A 13673-nucleotide genomic window follows, 5' to 3' on the forward strand; every position below is an offset into this window, starting at 1 on the left:
CGCGCCAACTGCACGATTATCTTCCCGCAGCGATGACAGGGCTCAGTGTCAGGCAGGGTAAAGGGGGGAGCCAGGAGGGGGAGACTCCGGGCGGGCGCTCTGCATTCCAGGTGGGCCCCAGGAGCAGGTGTGGCGGGAAGGCGCGAGGAGGGGGGCGATTTCCACGCAGGGGAGGGAGCTCAAAGGGACTTGGGGTCGGGGTGCGCGCGGGGAACGCCGCGGGGAGCGACTGCGGTGGGGGCCGGCTGCCCAGCCCGGGACCCCGCGTAAGTTGGGGGGAGCAGCCCCTCCCCCGGGGGGAGGCCGGGGGGCGGGGGGTCGGGGGCGGAGAGGGAGGTGGGTCCCGGGCCGGCGCGGGGGCGGGCGGCTCCGCGGCTCCCCGCCCCCGGCCCGCCCCTCCGCGGCGCCATTTTGCAGGCGGCTGTCGCGGGGACCGGAGGCGGAGGCGGCGGCGGCGGCGGCGGCTGGCACTGCGGCGCCGAGGCGCGGCGGCAGGACGGGAGCCCAGCGAGCTGCAGCCAGGTGAGAGCCGGGCCGCCGCGTCCCCCGCCCGGCCCGCGAGCCGCACCTGCCGGGCCGGGCCGCGAGGTGCCCGCCGCGCCCACGAGGCCGGCCTGGCACGGCACCCGCGCGCTGTCACCGGCCCCGCGGCGCGGCCTGCGCCCCCCCAGCCCCGGCCGGTCCCCCGGGTCCCCGCACCCGCGGGCCTGAGTGGCCGCGGGGCCCGTGGATGCCCGGCGAACCCCCAGCCTCCGCCGCCCCGCCGGGCCCGGGTCGGGCCCCTGGGCGCTCACCCTGCCCGCCCCGGGAGCCGCAGCGCGCTCGGGCCCTCAGGCCGCGCCGCGGGGAGGCAAGTGGGTTCCCCGGGAACCGGCTGGCCGCGGCCGCCGCCTCCTCCCGGGCTCTCGGCCCGCGCGTCCTGGGGTCGCTCTCCCCCTCGTCCCTCCGCGGGAGGTGCGCGCGGACATCCCGGCGCCCCAGGAATTCAAGGCCATCAAGAGGGCGGCGGGGGGGTGCCTTGTACATTTTTTGCTTTCTTCTCTCCTACAAAGGCTGCGCCAAGTAATTTTAGAAGCCGCTGCTCGGACCCCAGGGCCTTTCTCTTCGGCCTGTTCCCCCGGGGGTCGCGAATTCCCCTTCTTGCTACCTTGCTGGAAGGAGAAATTGACATTTTCGAGTGTGACTACTTTAAGGGCTCAGAATTTTCTCCGTCCTTTGACTCTCGATATACCCTTGAGTGGGTAGCTGACAGGAACTCGGCCTACAGGCTGGGGGTTTTAAGCATGACTGATGAGAAATTCTTGATTGTCAGAGCAAAGGGTAAACGAGGGCAACTGCAGGTGGAAGAAAGTCACCCATAATTGATTTCTGGGTCTGCGGCGTCAGCGGGGGCTGTTACTTTTATTCTTGCAATGCTGGAAGATGGGAGGGGGGCGATGCTGCCCCTGCTGACGTTTGGGTGTGCTGAGAAGGCCGGTGATGTGCGAGGACATGGGACCGGGAGTCCCGAGGCAGTCTGGTTTGAGCTGTCATTAATTAGCCATGTGACTTCTCGCGGCCAGTTTCTTCCTCTCTAAAGCCAGAGACAAGAATCAGGGATAGCTGAAGGTTTTTTATTTTTATGTTTTTGCATTTGAATGCTGTTGGGCTGGGGCCTCACCGTTTCCAGTTGTCTACACCTGCCTTTTTACCCTCGCACATGACTTTCCCTGGATAGCCCCGAAGGTGCTGGAATCTGGTGAGATTTATAAAGGGCCTTTCAGCTCAGAGATTCGGAATTCTGTCCTGGGTTATGGTGGACTCTATCAGGATCACTTGTGAACCTGTCACTAGTGGTCTCTTTTATGCAGAATTTAATAGCGTTTGGGCACCAGCCTTTTAAATGGCCAGCGGTGGGTGTGCAGTGTAAACCCTTATGGCACACCTGTTAGTTGAAAGAGGTGAGCAGGTGTGTCCGGCCAAGCTACCTGTTTCACCTGACAGCCTGAGCGGGAGCTGCTTTCTAGACCATTTCCTTTGTCAAAATGGCGACCGATTCTTTCTTTGAATTCCAGGGCATTTCTCTTGGGTTTTTTTTTGCTCTGAGTGGGGAGTGATTTTTTTTTTTTTTAAAGGAAAGAGGTATTTCAGGAACTTTACATGTTGACTTTTTTTCTTTTTTCACATGGTTGCATGGCAGTTGTATTTTCTGACTGTGGCAACGTTAATGAAGCTGAGTTTTAATGTCTGTTAGGATGTTTCAAAAATGCTTATGAAAGTACTTGGCTAGAATATTGTAGAGGGTTTTGCTAGGTTTCATGCCAGCTACATTGTCTGTCTCGTTTGTGTAGCAAAGGCTAGAGGTCTTAGTAGTGCAGGAGTTAGGTGTCACAGGAACGAGCTCACATAGCCTTCCGGTAGTCCATCTGCTAATCTGGTGCCAGGTGCTGTTGAACAAATCATTGATGAGTAACATTCAGTCTTTTGCCCTCAAGGAGCCTAAGGTCTGGGATTTTTAGAAGTCTTGAATTGGCTATTGCCATCCTGTTCAGTGTCTCTAAAGACAAAGCTGGGATCCTTCTGGGGACTCCTTTCTGGCATCACTGGTATCTTGAGGAATTTTCCCATTTTGCTTAAGGGAATTAAAAGTCAGCAGTCATAATTTGCAATTACATAGTGCTTTGTACTTGTAAATGAAAGCTTTTTAAAAAACTTATTTTTACTTAATCTTCTTAGGCTTCTTTTTTAATTTAAACATTTTACAGTCCTTCCCTGACCTGTTTCCAGGCCTTGCCTATAAAACTCCCAACACACTGGTTAGTTCCCAATGCCAGCTAACCTCATTAATTCATCTTTACTCCCAGCTGTTCTTCCAGTTACTCTCTCCTCAGAGGGCCGCCTGTCTGGGCTTTTATTCTTTTGCTAGGGAACATTCCTGCTCCAGGTTAAGCTGTGCGTTGCTGAGCTGTGTATTACTGATACCATAAGGCATAGTGTGTGTGCCTTATGGCACTGTCTTCCTTTTCTCCCCAGCTTTGCTATTTCTAGCCTGTTATTTTGTCGTAGGTTCTAGATCGTTGACACTTGAATAATTGAGGTTTGCTTGCAGCTTATACTTTTCTTAGGATACTCACATATTTAGTACATTTATTGAGAACCTGCTGTGTGCCAGGCAGTGTTTTTGGTGCTCTGGTTGCTGCATGGAGATTCTCTGCCCACATGGAGCTCACACTCGGATGAGGAGGCAAAGAGATTTCATGCCCTGAAGAATCTGGCAGGATTGAAGGTATTAAGTGTTGGCGTGGGAGCTGAAATTTTAGGAAGGATAGACAGGGAAGGCCTGAGTCACCTTTGAGTGAAGATGTGAAGGAAGTGAGTCATGGGGATATCTGAGGACAGAATGTTCCCAGTGGAGGCAGCAGCAGATGCAAAGGCCCTGAGGCAGGAGGAGAGCATTTGGTTTTGGGGTCAGAGAGACAGTGGGAGTTGAATCATGTAAGACCATGTGACAGTAAGGTCTGTGGATTTTACTTTGAGGAGAATGGGAGCTGATGGAGGGTTTTGAGTAGAGGGGACAGGGACTGACCTAGCTTTTAACAGGGACATGCTGGTTATTGCTGTTTGAGAATCAACTAGAAGCAGGGAGGGCAGGGCAGCAGGGGGACCTCTGGGTGAGGGCTGAGGGTGGTGGTCAGACCAGGGTGATGGAGGGTAGTCGTGGAGGTGGTGAGAAGTGATGGGATTCTGAGGTGGGGCTGAGGAGATCACTGATAGACCAGATATTCGAGGTGGGGGTGGTATGTACAAAAGAGAGTTGAGGGCAATGTCCAAGTTTCTGGCCTGAGCACTTAGAATGTAAGGAACCCAAGATATCTGAGGTGGCTGAGGAGCAGGTTTAGGGCATGTTGTCATGCCAACCTGACAAACCCAAATGTAGTCATAAAGGGAGGGAGTGGGTGTTTGGGGGAGCTCCTCCTCCACGGAAATGTAAATCTTTTTGAGAACTTCTCGTTGTCTGTCGTCTTCATTCTCTCCTCTGACCTCAGCAAGTCCCTGACCTCAGATGTAGGTGGCTTCTAGGGCCCTCTGAAAATGTACTCCACGAAGGAGAGTTCCATCTTACTCATTTATTCAAAAGCCATTTCTTGCTCTACTTCAGTGGGGTTGCATGTTATGCAGGCCTAGAATCTAAAGATAGCACAAAAAGCAAAGAGCTGGATTCATCAAAAATGACCTTTGAAAATTCCTATATCCCAGGAAGTGTGGTAGGCATGATCTGCATATATGCTGTATACAGAAATATCTAAGTATTCAAGTGTAATGAACACAGTAGTGAACAATGGATAATTTCATAGAAGGTCATACTCTGGACTTAAGTCAAGTATCCTCACTGCCATGCACTGCTCAGTAGCTTTAGATTGCGGCTTCAAGCCTTTCTGTTGGCCATCGTTTTGACTCCAGTTCTTCCTTATTCACTGTTTCTCTGCAGCCTCAATGAGTCCTTCAGTGAGGGGGTCAGAGTTGCCTTGGGCCATTGCTTGCCTGGCCGCCCCAAACCATGGCTTTCTCTGGTCAGTGGTCAGGAAAGCCTTCTTCATTCGCAGTAATAAAATGCACTTCTCCTCTAGGAGCCTCTCCAGGCAGTAGAGGGGACCCAAGAAAGACTGGACAGTGGGCCCCATGAGTTAGGGGGCCCACTAACACTGCACGTCAGCTCTGTGTTGAACACTTGCGGTCCATATTGTTAGTCCCAGCAACTGGCAGGCAGAGGCGTTCTGGGCTGCATTTTATCGATGAAGAAATTGGAGTTTGGTTAACTTACCTGAGTTCACTCTTGGGTCTTGATTTCTACTCTTAACTTCCCGTAATCTGGGGCCCTCAGTGATAGACTGCCCTTCCCAAGTCTTGTCTGAAGCTCTGGGTTTGTACATTCCTGTTGGCATAGAAGAGGGTAGAGAAGCTAGTGTTGGGTGCCAGGTGCTCTGCCTAGCACCTCCTGTGTTCACTAATGTCCTTTGATTACGGCAGCCCTGGGAAATGGGTATTACTCTGGTTCCCACTTTACATCTGAGGGGGCTGAGGTCTGGATCCTTCTTGCTCCCCCCCTTCTCTTATCTGGCCTGTTTTTCATTCCTGGCTATGGTGTTTCTTCTGTGTACCCCAGCTTGGTCCTTTGCTCCTCTCCCCCCCCTTTTTTTAAGATTTTAAGTAACCTCTACATCCAACGCCCAACATAGGGCTCGAACCCACAACCCTGACCGAGATCAAGAGTGGCACGCTCCACCGACTGAGCCAGCCAGGAGCTGTGGGTTCTTTGTTCCTTCTGTTAGTTCCCCCTGGCATTTCCTGTAGGAATCATCCACAAAGACACCGCCCCCAACACATAGACCTTTCTTTTGCCTGGTCTCCCTTTGAGGTGATATTCCTTTGCCACCAGCTTCATTAAATTAAACTTGAATTAGGGTTTTCATTCTGGACCATCCCTTCATCAAGGAGGCCGTGGCGTTAGGACTCTGTGGGTGGTCTTCTCCACCCCTCTTCTGGTGGAAAGCACTGCTGGACTGCTCTTCCTCATACAGGCAGATTGGTTTGGCTCTCTTGTCCCCTCGGCAGTGCTGGCTGAAATCCTTTGCTGTCTCCAAAGGCAAATTCCCTACTTGGGGGTACAATCTCTTACTTGTTTGACGTGGTAGAACTCAAACTGGAGAGTTTCTCATTCAGAGGGTCTGGGTGGGACCCGATAATTTGCATTTCGGATGCTGCCCCCGACCTGTTCTGGTAAATCAGGTTTTACTGAAGCACAGCCTGTGCATTCGAAACACCATATGACCTGCAGGCCTGAGGTATTTGCTTTCTGGCCCTTTTTAGTAAGAGTTTGATAACCTCTGCTTCTCAGTGGTATGGATGACATCAGTGCCGAACACTTTCTGTTGAATTCATATTTTATCATCGAGAACTCTTAATATATAAAGACACTGATTCATAAATTATTCCACAGAAGTACGGTATGGGGAATACATGCGTATTTTGAAATGTTAGGGAATATAACAAGCATGGCACTTCTTTTAAGTCTTCTGTTTTATCTAAAAATAATGTGAATTTTTTATTCTATTCCAGAAACATCAGTGCTTGGTTTAATATGAAACATTTTTCCTCCTTAATCTTTGAGTAAAGTTGATGCTACTGGATGTGTTATTTTAATCCTACTTTCACTCTGTTTGAGAAATAAGCCATTAAGATTTGCATTTTTTTGTCATAAGTTGCAAATATTTGTCTATGCTTTGAATTCAGATCTGTCAATCTTTTTCTTTCTCGTGCCTTCTCTACCCCAAGATTTTATTAATATTCCTTTATATGTTTTTTTTTTTTTAAAGATTTTATTTATTTGATAGAGACACAGCAAGAGAGGGAACACAAGCAGGGGGAGTGGGAGAGGGAGAAGCAGGCCTCCCGCGGAGCAGGGAGCCCGATGCGGGGCTTGATCCCAATCATGACCTGAGCCGAAGGCAGACGCTTAATGACTGAGCCACCCAGGCGACCCTGTTTCTTCGTTCTTTTTAAAAATATTTGGCTGTTTTCTAATACTTGGAGTGTGGCATGGAGTAAGGATGATTTTTTCCTCTACATTTTTTCTAGCACCATTTATTCGTTTTCATCCTTGTCTTATTAAAATAAAATGACACCTTAATCATATGCTGAATCCTTAGATCCGTTGTGGGACTTGCTGTTTTATTCCATTTATCTGTCTATTCCTTTGCCATCACCTTGGTATTTTCATCATTATAATCACTCTATAGTAGGCTTTATTGTCTGGTAGTGCCTAGGCTCTGTTCTTTTTTTTTTATCCTGTATTTTTCATTTTAGGGTTTCAAAATAATGGGAAATTTTATTAAATGTATATAAATTTGGGAAGACTCATCATCTTTCTAGTGAATTATTCTGTTTGTGAACATAAATCTTTGGGTTTATACAGATCTTTTATAGCTTTCTTTTTTCTAGATTTTTTTCTTAATAAATGTCTGCAGATTACTTGTTTATTGCTCTTTATTTAAAAATATTTATTTAGAATGAGGTGATTTCCCCTTGCCCCTCCCTTCCTCCCACTGGTAAAGAGCAAGAATAGAGAAAGTACCTGATTGCAGTCTATATATCTTAGAACCAACCACCTGAATTACTCAGGGTAGTTATGTTAGCCAAAATCCGTGTCCTAACAAAATAAAAAGTTATTTTTTTTATTTTTTTTATTTTTATTTTTTTTTTTTAAGATTTTATTTATTTATTTGAGAGAGAGAGAATGAGAGATAGAGAGCACGAGAGGGAAGAGGGTCAGAGGGAGAAGCAGACTCCCCGCTGAGCAGGGAGCCCGATGTGGGACTCGATTCCGGGACCCCAGGATCATGACCTGAGCCGAAGGCAGTCGCTTAACCAACTGAGCCACCCAGGCGCCCAAAGTTATTTTTTTTAAAGATTTATTTATTTTAGAGAACGTACAAGGTAGAGGGAGAGAGGGAATCTCAAGCAGATTCCCCGCTGAGCAGGGAGCCCTGCATGGGATTCGATCCCAGGACCCCAAGATTATGACCTGAGCAGAAGTCAGATGCTTAACCGAGCCATCCAGGAGCCCCCATTTGGGGTTTTTTTCTTATACATTTCTTTTTTCCTTTTTCTTTTCTCTCTCTTTTTTTTTTTTTAAATTAGGCTCTGTGCCCAGTGAGGGGCTTGAACTCACTACCCCGAGATCAAGAGTTGCATGCTGTCCTGACTGAGCCAGTCAGGTGCCCCATACGTTTCTTTTTCTTAATAAATTAGTATTTATAGAACAGGTTTTAATGTGACAGTCCTTTTAGTCAGTTTTTACTGGAATGCATTATTGTATATAATCTTTAATGATATTGAAGACGTGTCCTCTTTTCAAGGTCTTTTTCACTAAATTGCAGTATTATATATACATAATGTTTTTGAATGAACAAAGTTTGTCACCTTGACATTGACCCTGGAATTTTGTGTGCCACAAAAATCCTTGGTAGAATCTGTCCCTGTTATTGTGGTAATTCTCCACAAAGAAGTTCAGTTTCCCTGCTGATTTGAGGATGACCTCAAATTTCTTGCCAGGGGGAATTATAGGAGTTCTGTCTTATCTTCAGGTTCATCCCCAGGGCCTCTTTTCTAACCATGCTGTCGTATTGTGCAGCTCCTGGCATCTTTTGTGTTGGGGATTCTGACCCGCAGTCTTTGAAAATGTGCTCTCCCTCAGAGAAGTTTTTGTGGCTTCTTGTTTCCCTTCCTTTCTCTTTCATCCCTGTGAAGATAAACTGAATACTCTAGCAATCTCGATTTGCCTCTTCTGTTGAAGTTCTGCTTTTTGCACCTGCTTCCTGACACCCGGTGTGAGTTCAGGCCCTGCACGTCCAGGCTGCCCATCCTGCAGCCTGCGTCCCCACCCCTCCCCCCAGCTTCAAATGATGGGTTGGCACCCTCACCTCTCGAACTCCCTGTGGGATCAGCTGTGGGCTCATTGACCAGGGGCCCCAGATGCTGCTCTGCACCCCCTCGGAAGCCCTGGCGGGAGTGAATGGGCTAGGGAATCATATTATTACTTGGGCGGTAAAAGCAGACGGGGTCCAGCTCACTTTTCCTAGCATTTAGTTCAGTGCTTAGGGCAGTGCTCCAGACTGGCTTCAACTTTTTTTTTCTCTCCAATTTCTGTTTCAACTCTTAAACTCTCATCCTTATTTTTTTGTTTTGTTTTGAATAGGTGTCAGGTGTCAGTCAACTCCTGAAATGCATTTTCCATTCTTTGTTTTGACTGACTCACTTTCATTGATAAGTATATATGCATCGTGTTTGTGTGCATCTCAAACAAGTTTCACAAAAACCGTACATAACTTTGTATGCTGTGTATTCTGAAATCTTACACTCCTATTTCATGAAAAAATGAGTTGTGATGCCCCGAATTGAGTTTGTGATCTGGTCATGAAATCCATACACGACTCCGCCTGTGAGTTGGAAAGGTTATTTATCCATACTATCCTATGGTAAAGGAACTGCATGAGGTTCTGAGGGAATGGTGGGGAAGGAACTCTCGACACAGAATAACCTGCAAAAAAAACAAACAACAACAACAAAAAACTTTACTGAGTTGTTATTCCATAAAACTCACCTTTTTTAAAGGGTATGCTTCAGTTTTAGTATGTACACTGAGTTGTAGCCACTGCCACTTTTCATTTCCAAACCATTTTTTTTTAAAGATTTTTTTTTTTATTTATTTGAGAGAGAGAATGAGAGAGAGAGAGCACACGAGAGGGGGGAAGGTCAGAGGGCGAAGCAGACTCCCCGCCGAGCAGGGAGCCCGATGCGGGACTCGATCCCGGGACTCCAGGATCATGACCTGAGCCGAAGGCAGTCGCCCAACCAACTGAGCCACCCAGGCGCCCCCAAACCATTTTTATCACCCCAAAAAGAAAACCCCGTTACCTATTAGTGGTCAGTCCCCATTCTTCCCTCCCCTCAGCTTCTGGCAACCACGACCCTACACTGTTTCTGTGGATTTGCTTTATCCATATCCATTTCATATAAATGGAATCATACCATATGTGTTCTTTTGTGATGGGCTTTTAGCATGTTTTTATGATTTATCCATGTTGTGACATGTGTCAGTGCTGTTATTATTAGTCCGTTGGACATTTGGGGTGTTTCTACGTTGTAGCTGCTATGAATAATGCTTCTCTGCATGTTCCTGTACACGTGTTTGTGTGATCATGTTTCTGTTCTTTTGGATAAATATCAAAGTGTGGGATTACTGGGTTATATGATAATTCTATGTTTAACATTTTCAGGAACTGCCAAACTTTTTCAAAGTAGGTGGGTCGGCAATTTGACAGTAGCAATTTCTCCACATCCTCACCAGCACTTGTTATTGCCTATTTGGTGATAGCCATTCTAGTGGGTATGAAGTGTTATCTCATTGCGGATTTCATTTGCATTTCCCTAATGACTAAGGGGGGGGGTCTCTTTTCATGTGCTTATTGGCCATTTATATAATGTCTTTGGGGAAATGTCTATTCAAATCCTTTGCCCATTTTTAAATTGGGTCGTTGTCTTTTTATTGTTAATGTTTTATGTACCAGTCTCTTACCTGATATAAAGTTTATAAATTTTCCCCATTTTATAGGTTACCTTTTACTTTCTGATGTCCTTTTGAAACAAAAGTTTTTGGTTTTTTTTTAAAGATTTAATTTATTTTAGAGAGAAAATGCAAGCGGGGTGAGGGGCAGAGGGAGAGGGTAAGAATCTCAAGTGACTCCCAGCTGAGCATGGAGCCTGACATGGGATTCAGATCTCACAACCCTGAGATCATGACCTGAGCCAAAATCAAGAGTCGGGTGCTTAACTGACCGAGCCCACCCAGGCACCCGAAACACAAGTTTTTAATTCTGGTCAAGTCTCATTTACTTATTTTGTTGTTGTTGCTTGTGGTTTTGATGTCATATCTAAGAAACCGTTGCCTAACCCAAAGTCGCGAAGATTTACCTTTTCCTATATGTTGCCCCTATGTTTTCTAAGAGTTTTATAGTATTTTTTATTTTTTTAAGTAGTCTATACCTGACGTGGGGCTCGAACTCATGAATCCGAGATCAAGAGTTACATGCCCATCCAGCTGAGCCAGCCAGGCACTCCTAAGAGTTTTGTAGTTTTAGGTCTTTGATTTTTTTTTTTTAAGTATTTATTTATTTGTCAGAGAGAGAGGGAGGGAGCCAGAGAGCAAGCACAAGCGGTGGGGTGGGGGGGGAGGTGGTGGCAGGCAGAGGGAGAAGCAGGCTTCCCGCTGAGCAGGGAGCCCAATGTGGGACTCGATCCCAGGACCCTGGGATCATGACCTGAGCTGAAGGCAGACGCTTAACCATCTGAGCCACCCAGGTATTCCTTGATTGGTTTTGAGTTAATTTTTGTATATGGTGTGAGGTAGGCGTCCAACTTCATTCCTTAATGTGTGATTTCCAGTTCTCTCAGCACCATTTGTTGAAGACTATTCTTTCCTCATTGAATTGTCCTGGCATCCTTGTTGAAAATCACCTGACCATAAATGTTACGGTTTATTTCTGGATTCTCTGTTCTGTCCCATAGATCTAGTTGTCCATCCTTATGCCCGGATATCTTAACTACTATAGCTTTGTATTAAGTTTTGAAATTGGAAAGCACGAGTCCTCCAGTTTTGTTCTTTTTTTTTTTTAAAGATTTTATTTATTTATTTGAGAGAGAGAGAATGAGAGAGAGAGAGCACGAGAGGGAAGAGGGTCAGAGGGAGAAGCAGACTCCCCGCTGAGCAGGGAGCCCGATGTGGGACTCGATCCCGGGACTCCAGGATCATGACCTGAGCCGAAGGCAGTCGCTTAACCAGCTGAGCCACCCAGGCGCCCCTCCAGTTTTGTTCTTTTCCAAGATTGTTTTGGCTATTCTGGTCCTTTGCATTTTTATTTGAATTTTAGGATCATTTTGTCAACTTTTGCCAGAAAGGCAGATGGGATTTTGATAGTGATTGCATTGAATCTGTAGATCAGTCTCGATAGTATTGCCAAGAACTACATATTTTTAACGGAAAAATTTCATGAGATAATATCTATTTGCACTAGGAGCAATGCATTTTATATTCTAGCTTATCCTAGTCCGTTGCATTCTTTTATTTTTTAGTTAAAATAATTGCTGGCCCCAGCTCCGTGAATTGATTTCTCTATTCATGTTCATGGGGTGTTAATTTATTGTTTGAAAAACATGCTTCTGGTCAGTGGTCCTCAACCTTGACAGCAAATTGGAATCATTTGGAGAACTTTAAAAAGCTACAGCCTGCCTGGTGTCATCCCAGAGACTAAGGTGCACTTGATCATGAGTACAGCCTAACTGTTGGGATTAAGAAAGAAAAAAAAAAATCTCCCAGGTGATTCCATTGTGCAGTCAGGGTTGAGAACCATTGCTCTAAGTGAGGTCAAGTGCAGATATTTACCCCTTTTAGAGCCTGTGCATAGTTGACTGAACGTACAATGGGATGAAGTGGGCATACTGCTAGCTTTGGAGCTGCCTGTGTGAAGCATTTGGTCACTTCGGTGACAAATGTGCTAGAGAGGTCTGTGTACTTCATTTTTTTTTAAAGATTTTGTCAGAGAGCGAGAGAGTGCACAGGCAGGGGGAGAAGCGGCAGGCAGGCAGGGGGAGAAGCGGGCTCCCTGCTGAGCAAGGAGCCAGATGCAGGGCTCGATCCCAGGACCCTGGGATCATGACCTGAGCTGAAGGCAGACGCTTAACCGACTGAGCCACCCAGGTGTCCCCCTTTTACTTCATTTGATCTGACCACTGACGTTGTTTTCCTGAGAAATAAAAGGATTTTGCTTTTTACTTTCTCCTGAGTGTGTGTAGTTGTCTGTGGTCTGTATAGGAAGCAAGGATAGAGCACCCCCTGGGGAGTGTCATTTCTCTTTTGCTTTTCTGCGATAGGAAATGGGCTGATTTGAGAAGAATATGCAGGAAATGCACAGCTATTTTAGGGATTGTTGTATAAAGAACACTGAAATTATTGGTTAGAATTATTATAGAAGTATATGAAGCTGTTGGTCAGGATTGATCAGAATTAAGGTCAGAATTACTGGAAAAATGCCTGAAAGTGAGACTGGTGTCCTGTCTTAGAATATTAAAGAATATTAAGACTGGTGGAAACACATAAAATAGCTTATTTTACTCATTGAATATTTTTTCTTCATTTGAAAGTAAAATTTTTTGTTTGTGTACGTGTACATATGAACACGTGTATATTTGTATTTTGAAATAGAGATACAGGGGCTATTTAAACCAGTTTTCTTTCTTTCTTTTTTAATTTAGCAGTGTACCTTAGGCAAATGACTAAATCATTAAATAGCCCTTTAAAACATGGCTTTTAACAGCTCATTTGTGCTGAATGCATCATGTTTTATTTGACAAATCCTTCCATTGTTGGGCATTTAGCTTATGAGCCATTTTTTGCTGTGGTGAACATAATACAATAGTGAACAGCCTTGTATGGAAATCTGTGTGCATTTTTCAGATTATTTCTTTAGACTACTTTTTTGCAAGGGACATCGTTTACATTTTTAAGGCTTTGTTACATAATGTATATGCAGGATACTTACTGCATCCAGGTTAATGTACTAGGAATTACTGCTATGTTAAACTTTCCTGAATCCCCCCGCTTTTTCTTAACCAATTTGGGCAAAGAATAGAATCTTTATGTTTGTTCTGCTTTTCTTTGGTAACTAGTGAGTTTGAACACTTCTGAGTTTTTTTGGGCCATTTATATTTTGTTTGGCTTATTTATTTCCTTTACCAATTTTTCTAGTTTTCTCTTCCATCTTTCTCCTGGTGATTTATAGCAGTTCTTTTTATAGCAAGGGTATTAGCACTTTAGTAAATGTTACAAATATGTTTCCTAATTTGTCTTGTAAATTTATGATGTATCCAGGAAGTTTTATCTGTAGATCATTTTTAGTGCTTTAGTTTTCAAAAAAAAAACCACCTCATTTTTCAGACTCTAAAGTTTCAAACAAAACTTTTTTCTTAAAGATGAATAAAAATCTGTCAATGTGATTTTGCTTAAAAGGTTTTTTAGATTTCAGATCTGCTTGTCTTTTAAAGTATGATGGGAATAATCAGCTGAATTTTAAAAAGTTAAA

General features: G+C 45.3%; 1 protein-coding gene across 8 annotated transcripts in view; it reads left to right on the plus strand.

The window, feature by feature from the left end:
- Positions 1-399: 399 nt before the first annotated feature.
- The window catches only part of SLC23A2 (solute carrier family 23 member 2), a 136549-nt gene continuing 123275 nt past the window's right edge, over positions 400-13673 (plus strand). For 4 of the 8 annotated variants that reach the window (XM_027621029.2, XM_027621030.2, XM_027621031.2 and 1 more), the window contains exon 1: positions 400-522. The gene's annotated coding sequence lies outside the window, so the exon portion shown is untranslated. The remainder of the gene's footprint in view (positions 523-13673) is intronic. The other 4 variants (XM_027621032.2, XM_027621034.2, XM_027621035.2 and 1 more) reach the window with 3 other exon arrangements.

The sequence above is a fragment of the Zalophus californianus genome, chromosome 8 (assembly GCF_009762305.2).
Source record: "Zalophus californianus isolate mZalCal1 chromosome 8, mZalCal1.pri.v2, whole genome shotgun sequence".
NCBI classification, from domain to species: Eukaryota; Metazoa; Chordata; class Mammalia; order Carnivora; family Otariidae; genus Zalophus; species Zalophus californianus.